Source organism: Apodemus sylvaticus, chromosome 11 (genome assembly GCF_947179515.1).
Source record: "Apodemus sylvaticus chromosome 11, mApoSyl1.1, whole genome shotgun sequence".
In the NCBI taxonomy this organism is placed as follows: Eukaryota; Metazoa; Chordata; class Mammalia; order Rodentia; family Muridae; genus Apodemus; species Apodemus sylvaticus.
This window is the reverse complement of record NC_067482.1, coordinates 51765259-51783244: the sequence shown is the minus strand read 5'-3', so window position 1 is coordinate 51783244 and position 17986 is coordinate 51765259.

Below are 17986 nucleotides of genomic sequence, written 5' to 3'. Positions count from 1 at the left end.
CCCTGACATATTTGTCATGACAATCAATTCGGCCTTTCTGGAGGCTGAGCTTTGCCAGTCGTGGTTGGATATTTTGATCTTGCAAATGGCTTAGTGTGCTTTGGCCAAGGAAAATATTAGAGACCTCAGCAACAAGAAAGTCACCCTTGCTAGCTTGGCAATACTTTTAAAAAATATTCCCATTATCTGGAACAGTGTGTGAGAAAGTAAGTACCTAAAAGTATTTGTTCAATCAATTAATGAAATATTAAAGATAGAGGAATATAGAAATGATTTGACTTTAAATACTAATTGATTTTTTAAAACATAGCTTACAGGTGAAATATTCAGATAAATTAATGGTATCCACAATGACAAGTCTCACCACCAGGAAGAAAAGCATTCCTTAGTACATTCCTTGTCCATCCCCTGCTGAGTCTTCCTCAGTCTGATGACTGCCTCTGTGCTCTAACTGTGCAGAGCAGGAGGAAGTCAGGGATCATACACTGGGCTTTCTACTCTTTATCAAGCAGACAATTGTAAATTCCTAATCTTTTCTATGCTTGCTTTTCATATACAAATTTATTTACAAAATGTTTTCTACTGCAAATTTTATTTGAAAATTTCAACCAAAAATTGCTGTCCCTTGAGTTTTCCAGGGTGAAATAAATAAAGAGAATAATAAATTATGGATAGAAACAAAAAACAGCTATAAATGCAGAGGTAATGACTATCAGCAACAGGGTATCTTATGGATGTTAGAGAAGTATTATGAGTGGTAGTATCTGAAAGCATTGTGTTGCCACAACTACAGAAAGCTCTGGAAACAGGCAGAATTATTCTTTCAATTGTTATGTTTCAATTACTCAACACAAGACAGTAAGTAGTGCAATCAATAATCAAAACTAGGTTGAGCCTCTGCCATAGAGATAAACAATCTGAAATGCACACTATATACTTCAGGACAGATATATAAATGCTCAGTCCAGTAAGACAATGCCAAATGTAACAAAGTTCACAACTTACAGACATAAGGTGCAAAAGTAAATTGGTTGTAAACTGGGTTTGGAATCACCTCTGCCCTGCACTCTTTTGAACTTAAATAGTCTTTTGGGCAGAGGTTTTTAATCTGTCTTAATCTAGCTGCCTTATTGGAAAGTAAAATGACTAAAGGTATGTAGCTAGAAAAAGTACAGAACTGTCTTCTCATTAACATTCAGGGGAGAGTTTCAAAAGAGCATACAATGTGCTTTGAGGAAATTACTTCTGTTCTCTCCCAATTTGTCCCCTTCCCTTCTCACTATTTCCCTGCAACCTCATTTGCTATTTGCTTTGTTTTTTTTATTGATATATTTTTAATTTACATTTCAAATGATTTCAAATAATAATTATTTGTAATGTACTCTTTAAAAATTAAAATATATTTTAATTTTGAGAAATATAATTTTTATTGATATATTTTTTATTTACATTTCAAATGATTTCCCCTTTTCTGGGTCCCCACTCACCACAAGTCCCATAAGCCCTCTTCCCTCCCCCTGTTCCTCCATCTACCCCTTCCCGCTTCCCTGTTCTGGAATTCTTCTATACTCTTGCACTGAGTCTTTCCAGAACCAGGGGCCACTCCTCCATTCTTTTTGAACATCATTTAATTTGTGGATTATGTCTTGGGTATTCAAACTTTCTAGGCTAATATCCACTTATCACTGAGTACATACCATGATTGATCTTTTGAGACTGGGTTATCTCACTTAGTATGATGTTCTCCAGCTCCATCCATTTGTCTAAGAATTTCATGAATTCATTGTTTCTAATGGCTGAATAGTACTCCATTGTGTAAATATACCACATTTTTTGTATCCATTCCTCCGTTGAAGGACACTTGGATTCTTTCCAGCTTCTGGCTACTACAAATAGGGCTGCTATGAACATAGTGGAGCATGTGTCCTTATTGCATGCTGAAGAATCCTCTGGATATATGCCCAGGAGTGGTATAACACGGTCCTCAGGAAGTGACATGCCCAGTTTTCTAAGGAACTGCCAGACTGATTTCCAAAGTGGTTGCACCATCTTGCAATCCCACCAGCAGTGGAGGAGTGTTCCTCTTTCTCCACATCCCCGCCAACACCTGCTATCTCCTGAGTTTTTGACTTTAGCCATTCTGACTGGTGTGAGGTGAAATCTCAGGGTTGTTTTGATTTGCATTTCCCTAATGATTAATGATGTTGAACATATCTTAAGGTGTTTCTCCGCTCTCCGAAGTTCTTCATGTGAAAATTCTTTGTTTAGCTCCATACCTCATTTTTTAATGGGGTTATTTGGTTCTCTGGGTTCTACCTTCTTGAGTTCTTTGTATATATTAGATATTAGCCCTCTGTCGGATTTAGGGCTGGTGAAGATACTTTCCCAATCTGTTGGTTGACATTTTGTCCTATTGAAAGTGTCCTTTGCCTTACAGAAGCTTTGTAGTTTTATGAGGTCCCATTTGTCAATTCTTGATCTTAGAGCATAAGCTATTGGTGTTCTATTCAGTAACTTTTCCCTGTGCCCATGTCCTCAAGGGTCTTCCCCAGTTGCTTTTCTATTAGTTTCAGTGTGTCAGGTTTTATGTGGTGGTCCTTGATCCATTTGGAGTTGAGCTTAGTACAAGGAGATAAGAATGGATCAATTCGCATTCTTCTGCATGCTGACCTCCAATTGAACCAGCAACATTTGTTGAAAAGACTATCTTTTTTCCACTGGATGCTTTCAGCTCCTTTGTCAAAGATCAAGTGACCATAGGTGTGTTGGTTCATTTCTGGGTCTTCAATCCTATTCCATTGATCCGCTTGCCTGACATTGTACCAATACCATGCAGTTTTTATCACTATTGCTCTGTAGTAAAGTTTGAGGTCTGGGATACTGAATACCCCTGAAGTTCTTTTACTGTTGAGAATAGTTTTAGCTATACTGGGATTTTTGTTATTCCAGAAGAATTTGAGCATTGCTCTTTCTAGCTCTATGAAGAACTGGGTTCAGATTTTTATGGGGATAGCATTGAATCTGTAGAATGTCTTTGGCAAGATGGCCATTTTAACTATATTAATCCTGCCAATCCACGAGCATGGAAGATTTTTCTATTTTCTGAGATCTTCTTTGATTTCCTTCTTCAAAGATCTGAAATTCTTGTCATATAGGTCTTTCATTTGTTTGGTTAGAGTCACCCCAAGATACTTTGTGCTGTTTGTAGCTATTGTGAAGGGAGTCATTTCCCTAATTTCTTTCTCAGTCTGCTTATCCTTTGAATATATAAAGGCTACTGATTTGCTTGCATTGATTTTGTAGCCAGACACTTTGCTGAAGTTGTTTATCAGCTGTAGGAGTTCTCTAGTAGAATTTTTAGAGCCCTGGAACAAAAAGAAGCTAATTCACCCAGGAGGAAAAGAAGACAGGAAATCATCAAACTCAGGGCTGAAATCAATCAAGTAGAAACCAAGAGAACCATACAAAGAATCAACAAAACCAGAAGCTGGTTCTTTGAAAACACCATCAAGATAGATAAACCCTTAGCCACAGTAACCAAAGGGCACAGAGAAAGTATCCAAATTAACAAAATTAGAAATGAAAACGGAGATATTACAACAGAAACTGAGGAAATTCAAAAAATCATCAGATCCTACTACCAAAACCTGTACTCAACACAAATGGAGAATCTTGAGGAAATGGACATTTTCTTAGACAGATACCAATTAGCAAAATTAAACCAGGATCAAATAGACCATCTAAACAGACCTATAAACCCTAAAGAAATAAAAGGGGAGATAGCCTTCCGACCAAAAAAACACAGGACCAGATGATTTCAGTGCAGAATTCTATCAGACCTTCAAAGAAGACTTAACACCAATACTCTTCAAACTTTTCCACCAAATAGAAACAGAAGGAACACTACCCAACTCCTTCTTCGAAGCCACTATTACGCTGATACCAAAACCACACAAAGATCCAACTAAGAAAGAGAATTTCAGGCCAATTTCCCTTATGAATATCGATGCAAAATTACTCAATAAAATTCTTGCCAACCGAATCCAAGAACACATCAAAACGATCATCCACCATGATCAAGTAGGCTTCATCCCAGGGATGCAGGGATGGCTCAATATAAGGAAATCCATAAATGCTATCAGCTACAAAAACAAACTCAAAGAAAAAACCCACATGATCATTTCATTAGATGCTGAAAAAGCATTTGACAAAATTCAGCATCTTTTCATGCTAAAAGTCTTGGAAAGGACCGGAATTCAAGGCCCATATCTAGACATAGTAAAAGCAATATACAGCAAAACGGTAGCCAGCATCAAACTAAATGGAGAGAAACTTGAAGCAATCCCACTAAAATCAGGGACTAGACAAGGCTGCCCCCTCTCTCCATATCTTTTCAACATAGTTCTTGAAGTCCTAGCTAGAGCAATTAGACAACATAAGGAGGTCAAAGGGATACAAATTGGAAAGGAAGACATCAAACTATCACTATTTACAGATGCTATTTGCTTTTTGTAACTACAAATGAATAAACTTAAGGCTGCCTATGCAAGTATATGCAGAGAATCATAGACTGGAATGTGAGCAGCCTCTTATGTCCTGCATCCCTGATAAACACAAGTTCTCCCTTCCTTGACAGCCACCAGTTGACACTAGCACCTCTGCAAAGCTATGGGGGATTAATGTGCCCCTCCTCAGTCCATGCTTAGACTTTTTTTTTTATCTTGGGCTAGTTTGTGCACATGTTGTTAGTCACTATGAATTAATATATGGGACACACTGTTTCAAAACTGACATTTACTGTGTCTAACATGGAAAATTTCTCTAGTTCATCTTTCATTATAGTCCCTGAGCCTTAGAGGAAGAAAATACTGAAACCCCATTTAGAGCTGTGATTTACATAGTCACCCATTCTCTGAATGGGAATTTTGATAATTCTTTGAATTGTGCTGCATTTTCTCCAAAACGAAACCTCTCTAGTGAGGTCAGATATGCACCAACCTATGAATGTAGACCGATGAATTTAGGGGGAAGTTGAATAAAATCTTGGGCTTAGTCAAATATTATGTTCGCCTCCAGGGCCTATAGTTTGTCAAGTGGGCCTTTTTCCCGATTAATGATAAAAGGCATGTGTTTCTTCTTGTAGATTATGCTTCAAATCCAACAGGAAAGTGTGCGGTTGATGTGTCATGCATAACACTTTTGAATTGCAGATATTCTTGAACTTTGAAATGTCCTCATGCTGAATGATTCTCAAAAGAGTGAATTTAAGTCTCTTGAGAAAACATGAATTAGATATTATAAGAGGGAAACTGGAAACCGTGTTAGTGGGAAAGTTAATTACCCTAGTGCACAATGAAGTTATAGCTCTGAAAGCAAAGGGGAATCTAGTTTGGTACTTTTTAGAGGAAGGGTGTTGTGCAGGAGATAGTAGAAAGGGCAAGCCTATGGAAGCCAGGATAACAGATGATACAAGTTCAGCAGAAGATGTGTTCAGATTTCAAAATTAATATGTAGCCTAGGGACATGTTTAAATGCTTAGCAGTTAAAAGTATCTCTGTGCAAAAATTAAAACAAAAAGTCACCGTGCATTTATTGAGAACTGTCTAGTCTTTTCTAAACCTGGTCTTCTTCATCTGTAATTTGGAATACTACCATCTACTTCATGGATTATTATAAGAGGTACAAATCATAAATAATTGTATAAAAGATCTTGCTGTGTTTAAAAAGTAGAAAGCAACAAAATCTTTGGACTACCTCCCACTAATTGAGTGATTAGTTCCCTTACTTTGTGGTCACAGAGAGCTCTCATTGTCAACAAGATCTACTAGAAAACTAGGGATTTCAATTATAGAATTACAACATATTGGAATGTGGAGGAGATTATTGACTGTTAATTGATGTAGGAGGACGCAGCCTATTGTGGGTTGTACTATCCTGGGAACGGAAACTGAGCAACAGAAGCCAACCAACTTAACAATCTGTGTTCCTCCATAGTCTCTACTTTAAGCAGTTGTGTTGGCCTCCTTCTCAGAATGGGAAATTACCTATAAGTCAAAAGAACCATCTCTTTCACACTTTGCTTTTGATCATGGTATTTTATCACAGAAACAAAAGCTAACTAGAACTGAGGTAGGTACCAGGAACATAAGAGTATTGCTGCCATCGAAATGAGCATGTTGCTTTTATGGCTTGGAATGTTTTCTTTGAATCAGGTGGACTATTTGCGAACACTATGCTGGATAAACCATTGACCTTGGAAGATAAGACTGCAGATGATGGAAGCAAGACTTTCAAAGGAAAGTTTGAGTCTCTTAAAGCCTCCAATGTGGTCATTCAGGTAGTGCATTTGAATATCCAGAAGCAAAATATTGCTTTGCTTCACTAGGATTTCAAAGGCTGGCCATTTGAAGCCAAAATGAAATTGTGATTCATAAGAGAGAGACAGTATTGGGGTGAAATCTTCAAGGGTATATTTCCTCCAGACTCGGAGGCTATGATCTATGGGATGGCCAAACTGCACAATAGTCTGGTTGGATAATGTGTCAAATTATGTGTCTTCCACATATACCAGTTTTTACTGCCTAAATGGGATCATGAAGAATACCAGATGCTTGGCACTGTGAGAGACTATCAAAGACCAGTGGTGAAAGTCTAGCCCCAGCTTCAGTAGCAATGTCAGGACAATGTAGTGACGTCCATGGAAAGTGGCAAGTAGTGACTGGAGCCAAACTGAGATACGAGACAAGATGTATACATTGACAGTGGCAGAGATGGAGAAGCAGAAGTGTCTCAGTCCTTATATTCTATACAAGTCTGAATTTCAGATGTTACATACTGTTCAAGTTTGGCTTTATTTAAGTATTACTGTTCTGTATCCTTATATCCCGTTTCTTCTCTTTTGGAAACAGATAGTATATAAGCTGTTGCTTTTATTTCATCTTATTTTACAGGGTCCCAAAGTTAAGAAACTTGATTATTAAGGATATACTGTGTATATAAGATGTGTCCCATTATTGAAGAATACTGTCTTTCTCTTCACCAGATGGAGCCAGCGGCCAGAAGCTCCTCAACCAGGAGTTAGACTTCCCTTCCTCAGATTTCATTAAGTTTCAGTTTATTCATGTTCATGCATACTTTCACAGTCACTGTGAGTTGATATGTGCATTTGCCCTGTTAAATCTGGCAAAAAAAAAATCTGTTTCCTTGAACTCTCTCACCATGTCTGGCTCTTTAGTTCTTTGTGTTTCTACTTCCGCAAGAGCCACTGGGAGTTTGTAAAAGGATGACGAACAAGGTGAAACTCTCAATGAACTTGGAGGATATTGTAGTACAAGAGAGACGACTATATTCTATTTTGTGTAGCTTTTACATTCAAAACCTGATACAGTTGTGGTTTTGGTTGTATGTTCAGAGTAGTTCCACTTTTGATTACATTTTGTTGTGATAATGGGTGTTAGGTTTGGGAAACAGCTCCTGAGGGTTTTCAGAATTTTGAGTTTTTATACAAAGATATGATCATAGACAATCTGACCGTGGATTTCTTTTGGCTATATTTGCTTACTCATGGGACAACAGATTCATCCTGTCTATTCCTCCATGGCTGTTATTACAGTGAATGCTAACACACACACACACACACACACACACACACACACTTTTAGGCAGATGTAGGGAATCTTGAGTTCCTCTTTTTTGTGCAATGGTGAAAAAGTACTTTATTAATAGGCCTGTCTGTTTTAATTTTTTCCTGTGTACCCACAATATTTTTAGTGTCATTTTTTTTTTTAAAAAATCACAACGTAGCTGGAAAGAACCCAAGCTAATTCATATTGTTGACATGCTTGATTTCAATACAACAAGCTCAATTATGCCCAAAAGTGGTAATATTATCAGATTTTTACAAATTATTTAACTATTCTTACTTTTAAATTTTGACATTTTTGTTTTCTCATGTAGAATTAAAACCTTGAAGAAGGAGACCAAATTTTCAATGAAAATAAAACAAAATGGTAAATATAAATATATTACCAACTCAATTCTTCTCTAATGATCGAGAAGCATATCACTGTAAATGCAGATGAGAGCTCCTGTACTCCCCTGGAAAAGTAATGTTGTTTCCCTCCTTGTGATGGTGTTACCCATCCATTATCCTTTGTAATTCTGGATTTGTAGCAAGATATTGTGTATATTTGGTTTTGTCACAGAATATCTTGGCTTTTCCATCTTTGGTAATTGAGAGTTTTGCTGGATACAGTATCCTAGGCTGGCATTTGTGTTGTGTTATGGTCTATATAATATCTGTCCAGGATATTCTAGCTTTTATAGTCTCCAGTGCGAAGTCTGGTGTAATTCTGATAGGTCTGCCTTTATATGATACTTGACCTTTTGCCCTTACTACTTTTAATATTCTTTGTTTTGTGCATTTGGTGTTTTGACTATTATGTGAATAGAGGAATTTCTTTTTGGGTCCAATCTATTTGGACTTAGTTCTCTGAAGGCCTTATGTATGCTTATGGGCATCTCTTTCTTTAGGTTAGGGAAGTTTTCTTTTATAACTTTGTTAATGATATTTACTGGCCCTTTAAGTTGGGAATCTTCATATTCTCTTTTATACATATTATGCTTCAGTTTAGTCTTCTCATTGTGTCCTGGATTTCCTGAATATTTTGGGTTAGGAGCTTTTTAGCATTTTGCATTTTCTTTGACTATTGTGTCAATGTTTTCTATTGTATCTTCTGCACCTGAGATTCTCTCTTCTATGTGTTGCATTCTGCTGGTAATGCTTGCATCTATGACTCCTGATTTCTTTCCTTGGTTTCCAATCTCCAGGGTTGTCTCTCTTGTGATTTCTTTGTTGTTTCTATTTCCATTTTTAGATCCTAGGTGGTTTTGTTCAATTCCTTTACCAGTTTGGCTGTGATTTCCTGTGATTCTTTAAGGGATTATTATGTTTCTTCTTTTGAAGCTTCCAGCTGTTTACGAATGTTCTCCTGTATTCCTTTAAAGGACATATTTATGTCCTTCTTAAAGTCTTCTATCATCATTATGAGATATGATTTTAAATCAGAGTTTTGCTTCTCTGTTGGGGTATCCAGGGATCATTGTGGTGGGAGAACTGGGTTGTGATGAAGCCAAATAACCTTGGTTTCTATTATTTATGATCTTGCCCTTACCTCTCTCCATCTGGTTATCTCTGGGGTTAGCTGGTCTTGCTATCTCTGGCTGTGACTGATCCCTTCTGCAAGCCTGTGTGTCAGTACTTCTGGAAGACTAGTTCTCTCTGAGAGGAATTTGGGTATGGAGAACTGTGGCATAGAATCCGCTCTGGGGTACAGATGGAAACTAGAAGGCTCCTGTCCCTGGCAGTTCCTTGGTTCCTATGTCATGATAGCTCTGGGCAGGTCCCTCTTGGGTCAGGAATTTGAGCTGAAGTGATGGTTTCACCTGTGCTCACATGCATATCTGCACTCCTGGAAGAGCAGCTTTCTCCTGGTGGTATTTGGATATGGAGCAATGTGGCACAGGATCAACTCTGGGAGCAGATGGAAACCGGAAACATGCTGTCCCAGGCTGTTCCTCTTTTTCTGTGTCTTCTAAGGACATTTCATATAGCCAACAATGATGACTCTAAAATGTGAGGCTAAGTAATCATATGCATTTGGACATTCTAAAAATGTTTGAGTCTATTTATTTTCAAGGTGTACAGGCATTACACCCTGAATATGGATTATTTTCTTTCTCCACTTCCTTCAATTATGTGACAAAGTGTTGCTTGTGACCTTTTCTACTTAATTGTAGTGTCTTAACCTCTCTTTTATATGGTACTTGACCCTCAGGATTTTTAATGAAGAAAATATATTTTGCTTACATATAGTGTTGTTTACTTCAATGATTGTATATGCTTGGCCCAGGGAGAGTCACTATTAGAAGATGTGGCCCAGTTAGAGTAGGCACATCAATGTGGGTGTGTGCTTTAAGACCCTCACTGTAACTACCTAGAAGTCAGTCTTCTATTAGTAGCCTTCACATGAAGATGTAGAACTCTTAACTCCTCCTGGAACATGCCTGCATGGATGGTGCCATGTTCCTTTCTTGATGATAATGGTCTGAACCTATGAACCTGAAAAACAGCCCCAATTAAATGTTGTCATTATAAGTGTTGCCTTGGTCATGGCATCTATTCACAGCAGTAAAACCCTAAGACAGTTAGTTTTCTAGTTGCTATGACAGAACAGCTGATACAAACTTAGCAAAGAACAGTTTAGATAATAGTTATGGGATACAGTGTATGACAGCATAAGAGAACATGTGCATGACTTGCATTCCACTGGATGACCAATTGCCAAACAGAGGGCTCAGGTTGCAATGGGCAGCTTCTTACCTTCAAAGATCCCCAATGACTCACTTCCTCCTCTAGAGTTTTACTTCCTAAGGTTCCACAACCTTCTACTGTAGCATAATCATCTGTGAAGCCTGAGGAAGAGTTTTATATTCAAACCTCAATATTTAGTTAATATTAGAGTTAATATTAATTCAGTTAAATTTCCTTTAATATTAATCTTTCTCATTTACAGAGTAAATGCAAAATGTTCCAAGAGCTTAACATCTAGCAACATCTAGAATATTTTTATAGGTGCTATGACCACTCTTGTTCTTGATTGGATTCTTTGTTACTTAACTAGAACTGATTTGTGAGTATTTCTCAATTGTGCTTCATGCTGTCTTGACTTGCAGGTTGTTTTGCCTAGAATTCATTCCCTTAAAGGTATTTTGAAAACTATAACCTGTCTTTGAGGACACTAAAATTTCTTGTTTCTATGTATTAGTTGAATATTTTTTTCTGGGTTACTTAGCTTTTTTAAATCTGTTTCCTTTGGATGTACTTTTGCCAGCAGAGAAGAGATTTTCTCTTGCTTAATGTCTTTGAAAATAATGTTTATCTTCAGGTAAAGTTAAAACTCCTAATGAACTCTATTGTTGTATAAGTAATGATACCAATTGTTCCTTTCTCACAGCAGGTGTTCAGTGTGCATTTGGTAAATTGGGATTTAATTAATATATTCCAAGATGTTGAAATGAGTTCCCTTTTACAAAGGTGAATCACTTTGAAAAAGGAGACTTACGTGGATCTGGAGACACAAAAATAACACTAGAGAGTAAGACACAGAAGATGCAGTATTTTCACAAATTATCAAAGTTATGTTCCCACTTCTTTGTTGTTAAAATCATTATTTTAAATTATTATTTATAATCATTTTTATAAATTAGTTTTATAGCTAAGTTTCTGTTTATATATGTTCCTAATACTATGAATTGCATGATAATATTATATTTAATTCAGTTCTGTTTTGAAAATTGCAGAGTACTTCACACATTGTTTATATTAATCTGCTTTTTAATTGATAAATGAATAAATGTACAAAGGACTGAAATCTAGAACTTGAGATGCTTGATGCTCTCAATGGAAAGTCATATAGCAGTGTTGAGATTTAAGGCATAAAAATGTGTAATTTAAAATCCTATTATTATTATTATAATGCTGAAAATGGAAGAATCACTGAAATAATTAACCACAGTTTCCTGACTAAGAATTTTCTACTAATGGTCTTCCAAATATTTGTTCTGTAAATTACTTTTCTTCTAATTATTCTAGATGACTTCTGAAAATTTGTTGTTGTTTAAATAAATGGAGTTTCTGCTCCTATCTGATTTCCGATTGTTGTATATTTATTGTCTTGTCCCTTCTGGTTACATGTGCATCTTGCATTCCAATACCTATAAAACTTCCTAAAAAAATCTCTGGGTTTTTTATTTTCTGCCTAAAAATGAGCACACAGAATTTCTGTTAGGGAGACTATTATTAGTGATCAGAACATTGAGAATTTCCTTAGTTATATTTATGGGAAAGACCTCTGATAAATGTCAGGGACATAGTCAACCACATCCCAGTACACAGCTGATTGATCAGCCTCTTAAATTATTGAGAGATTGGTGATAAACATGCATGTAATAATGACTACATGTAATCCAAACCATTTAGAGTACAAATGTAGACGAATTTCAAGTTGAAGAGCAACCCAGGCCACATATAAAGACCATGTCTGTATATGTATACATGCACATGCATACACATGCACACACACACATACATACACACATGTAGTGTAAGGAAGTAAGAAACAAGAATTATAGGTCATGGGAACAAAGGTGGAATAGAAATGGTGTCAGAGAATAAAACAAACATTTTAACCAGGAATCAAGGCTGTAATAAAGACAAAAGAGAAGCCCAAACAACATTGAAGAACATACTGAGTCACTATTAGCAAGACAAATGTGACTGTAACTCATTTATACCAAAGAGAATGCGCTTTCACTTCAGAGAACACTAAAGTTGCTGAAGTTATATCTTATGAGAAACAGCCAGCACGGTTGTGAGTACACTCGAAGACTACTCTTTATGGTAATCAGGCCTTAGTGATTTAGAAATCATTTCAGACAGCACAGCTATAAAATGACTTGCAATCTTTTATTTAAATGATGAAATTTGCTTTTAGGCTTTTTGAGCCAAAAGGTTAAAGGAAAGAGATTATAATTTCCTTCACTTGTCATTTTGTGTTCCATTTCAACATTCAAGCTCCTGAATAGCCAGTTCTTCTGTGCTGTTTAGAAATTGTTTAAGCAAACAATTCCTTTATTAGACTTTAAAACAGAAGTACAGTTGAATATCTGATGCATTGTACATGAACTGTATTTTATGGTGATATACAGAGAAATATAGAATAGTGAATATACCTTATGAAAAGACAGGGACTAAGATTAAAGCTTTTGGCTATTAAAAAATAAAACATGATAGCAGGCTATATAAGATAATATCGTTCTGTATTCTCAATTATTTTCCTGTATGCAATGAAGGTAGAAGTTCCTAGCTATCTGCACCAAGTTAGGTATTGTCTTTACAACCATTAATGTAATGAAGATGTATGTAATTCCAAGAGCTTTCCAAAATTCAATGATTTATTTGTGTAATAAGAGAAAGAAAGCACTGAAAATATGCTTTGCATGACTTGTTACCATACATATCTATTTACATTGATCAAATGTCACCACTGGAGCCCACAGATTCAGATAGAACTAAGAATGTCTTGGCAGTTATGCGTACAGAGTCACAATTTACATGAGAATTTGACAGAAAAGGCAGTGCAAAAAGCAAAACAAAATAAGAAGAAACTACAGAATTTTAAAAGTTAAAATAGTTTACCAGTGTCTGTCTGTCTGTTTCAAGTTCCAGGATTATTCCTGTAAGGGGCAGTGGATGGGGACCATACTTTTCTGTTTGGGGGCTAATATGTGTATGTACCTTTTGAGAGATAGATAGGGTAAATGTCTTCAGAAGTAGATACAAGTTGTTATAGCAGTTCTTTGTGTTTACCTCTTATCATGCATTTCAGAAAGTGATAATAGCTACTCAGAATGTCATACAGAAGCAGGCAGGATAGCCTATCATTTTGCAAGAGGGCAGGTATAATTTTAAGAGTTCCTCCTCTTCCTCAAGAATGACTAAGGTAAATGAAGGAATATCATTGGATATAAAAAAATTGTTGTCCAGTGTTTGGTAGATCTTGGGGGGTCCAGGTTGATTGAGACTCTGGTCCTCCTAGATGGTCGGCCTCCTCCTCAGCTTCTTTCTGCTTTTCCCTAACTCAACCACATGGGTCACTAGATCTGTCCATTAGTTGGGTGCAAATATCTGCATCTGATTCTATCAGCTGTTAGTTGGGTCTTCTGGAGTGCAGTCATGCTAGGTCCCTTTTCGTGAGTGCTCCATAGCCTCAGTAATAGTGTCAGGCCTTGGAACATCCCCTTGAGCTAGATTCCAATATGGGTCTGCCGCTAGACCTTCTTTTCCTCGGGCTCCTCTCCATTTCCAACCCGGCAATTCTTTCAGACAGGAACACATATGTTTCAGAGTTTTGACTGTGGAATGTCAACCCCCTCTCCTATTTGATGGCCTGTCTTCCTGCTGAAGGTGGGCTCTATAAGTTCCCTCTCCCTACTGTTGGGCATTTCAGCTAAGGTTCCTTCCTTTGAGTCTTGAGAGTCTCTCAACTCAGCAGCATACACGATCTGGTATGAGGCCACTAAGACATACAGAAAAGGACTTCCGGGTCTGTGTTCAATCAGAGATGATGTATCTAACCCTCAAGAGAGGCCAAAGGGAGTTTAGAAGTTAGATGATGTGAGTGGTGAGTAGTAGGAGGATTCTTGTGGAGAAAGGGGTTGTGGAGTTGGTGGAAAATAAAATCTGGAGTGTAAAAGAATAAATAAATAAAATATAATAAATCTTTTAAAAACGTAAAAAAAAAAAAGAAAAAGTGGTTCACAGCAATATTTGACACTATTGTGCAAATTCAAGAAATTAGGGTAGACTATATTAAAGTAGCTCCATAATTGTAATTGAAGAAAAGCAAATAGAGATATCATGATCTATATTTAGCCTTTTGATGACAAGTTTATCATCTTTTAAAAAATGTAATTTTCTGTGTGTATTTGTATGAAGAACAATTATTTGCAGTGATTGTTTTGATTGTTTTTATTTATATTGGGAATGATTGCACCATAATTTAATGTTATAAAAGTGAAATAGAATCCATTGTGGAATTTTGTTGTTGAATAATTAAATTTTCAAGTATATTATCATTAGAGCAAACCACAGTGTAGAAATAAGTCACCACATATATGTTCATGCCGTGTGTATTGACCATTGTCTCAAAGCAAACAAATTTGAGATTGTATATGGTTCAGCTGCGGACATGGTCCGATGCATTGGCCTAATTAATGAAATATACAAAGTTCGTTAAGGGTTTCTGAGAGGTGAAGGCTGGGTAGATAGTGCCACCAGAAGAGTGGTATAACAGCTTTCCTTCAGACGCCCCCTTCTGGCTCAATGAAGAACTACAAATATTGACCAAAGAACAAAGGAAATCAGAAATGGCCAACTGATGAACTCTTCTAATCAGTAATTTACTCTTCAAGTCTTATCCACAATGGATGAAGCTAACCAATTCAGGAGGCAGAGTTGTGTAGCTGACAGGGATCAGTCACCCTCCATTCTTATCTTACACACTGTACAAGAAGCACAAATGGTTGGAAATTGATCTGGAGAATAGAAGGACTCATCTACAAAAATATGGTAGTACATTACAAGTCTGATTCGGAACCTTTGTTCTCAAATGCTGAGGAGTTTCTCGGTATGGCCTTTGCATAAGCTATGGTAAGGATAACATGCTAATGCATACAAGCTAGTAATGCTTTATATTTTCCTTTGAGATTTCATAGAACAAAAGATTTTACTCTTTGAACTAGGGCAGAGTTGACTTGAATGGCAACTATATATATATATTTTTTTTTTTTTGAGGAAGGGGGCAGATTTGGTTATGGAACAAGTGTTTTATGTTAAAATGTCATTTAAAAGTTTAATATAATTTAAGTAGCAAAAATATAAACTACAATATGTTATGTGAGAATTCCACAAAGGCTTTGCATCTGAGACAAATTATAAATATATTTGTGTTCATACCCTAAGAGCATGTGCAGCATATTTACATATGCATGTGTCAATCTGTGCCCTATTCAAACACCAGGGTAGAATTTGCATCTACCTTCCTTGCTCAATTAGAGCCTTTTTAAAAAAAGCTAAGAAAAGTTTTTTTTAAATTAAAAATAGCATTCTGTGAAACAGCTAAATCTAAAATAGAATATGTGTGAATCCCAGACACTAAAATAGAATTTCTACCACCCCACAAATCCAAATGCTTTAATCATCTCCCTCTCTCTCTCTTCCTCTGGGTGTGTGTGTGTGCTTTAGTGTGTAACATAATCATGTCTGTCTGACTTAAAATCACCATTTCAGGTTTTTTTTTTTTTGTGGTTTCCATGAAAATAAAAAAAAGACATGTGAGAAAGCCTACTTTATTCTTCGATATGTGAAAGTTATTATTTGAATCCATTGTCTCTAGTTTGTACTCTAGAAATGTAGCTTCACAGTTGAACTTTGGCATAAGAGACTGTGCTTGCTTGTATGTTAGAGACTGACTATATAATTTAGTGGCTTTCATCGTACTTAGCTCATATTCTCTCCAATGCAAATCTTCCCTGAAATGGAATGTGCAATAAAGTGCAGTCTCTTTATCTCTGTAATATCAAAATTCACCAGGAGCCCAGCTTCTTATATGTGGCTTGTGATGCCATTGATGTTATGCTAGGTGAGTCAGAGGCTTGTGAAAATTGACAAAAAACAATAGGTTGCATTTAAAATCAAATGTATAATGAATTCCAGGATGTTCTTGCAGCACACCAGTAATGCATCACACAGCTACACTACAGTGCTGCTATGAATCTATAGCATGCAGGCATGACATGTAGGCGTGGCATGCAGGCATGGCATGCAGTTGTGGCACCAGGCATGTTTTCCTGCCCTAAGTCAACAATGAGCACTGCTTAAAGAACCTGAGCTCTGGCTTGAGGTTGTTGTATGTTCTGTAATGAGGTCACATGCTGAGCATTTTACTCTTTTACAAACACAGTGGTTTAATTTCAGATTTCAAAGATGTTACTGCTTTTCTCTCTATTCTCCACCTATTACATCAAATTAATACATATTTGTCTTACAGTTTGTTAGAATAATGTAGTTTACAGATTTCCAATTCATTTGTTAGCTTGAGTCTCCTATCATGATGAATTTTGACTTAGTGCAGATTCTCCACAACTTATTTTGCCATTTGTGCTGGCTATGTATTTATGTGACATGGCTATGTATTATGTGACAATTGTCAATTGTAAATTTTAGTAAGTCATTAAATTCTGACAGACTTTGAAGGCACTCTATATCTACAGTATTGAATATTCAGTCAAAATTTCCTCATGTAAAATATGTAAGCATATCCACTTTATTTACAGACAAATTTCTTATCATCTTCAATAAATGGTAAGTTCATATGCATAAGAGACTTTACAATATATTTATTGTGATTCTTTATCATTACATATTTGATTTGTATACTCATTTTATGTACTTCTGTACATGAAGAATCTTGTTAAAAAATCTGTCAGAAGAAAATGAAATCCCAGGGTAAATGTTTACAGAGCCACTAGCTAAATTATTAACTTCTAGATAATTTTATTTTGTTGCTTTGAAAGATTATAGGGCTTTCCAACTTTCCATTCTAGGCTCAGCAAAAGCCCTTTGAATAATCAGAAGACCTATTTCCAATAACTGATTCTGATGAAAAAATTTGCAGGAGTGGAGTTGAAAGAGCAAAGATACTCATAGAAGAGAAAAAATGGGAAGATTTATTTACTGATTTATTTATTTATTTATTTACTGATTCAGCCTTTCAGTAAGTTGAAGATTTGCCTCCTTTTCCCTCTTTGGTACACTGTTGTAAATACCCTTATCTTATCTGCTGCTGGTACACACAGTTGTGTTTTGTGAACTCATGTGGGGTGTGTGTGTGTGTGTGTGTGTGTGTGTGTGTGTGTTTGTGTATTGTTCTCAGATATCTTTATCTATTACTATATCACCTACTCCCTAAAACACCTAAGATGTATTAGAAAGTTCTGGATAGAATTTGGCTATTTTTTTAATCACAACAAACTGGATTTTACTACTTAAGACCTTTAATTCCCAGGGTTAAGTTTCTCAGAGAGCAGAAATATTTTCTAGGACTTGTGTAAGCCAATGATACAAGTTTAACCTGAGCTAAGATTCTTACACATTTAATTTCCTCTGATGTGCTCTATAATAAGAGGCAAGGTTATCACATTGTGCTATTAGGGCTTTTCCATTATTGTGGTGTTTTTCCCCTTTACCCTATGAAATCAAAGATGGTAGTCTTACCACTTGAAACAGAACTCTCACCAAGTTATCCCATCTGACTAATTCCCATTCTGCTTTATGTAGATCATTTTCTTTGCAGGATAAAGACAA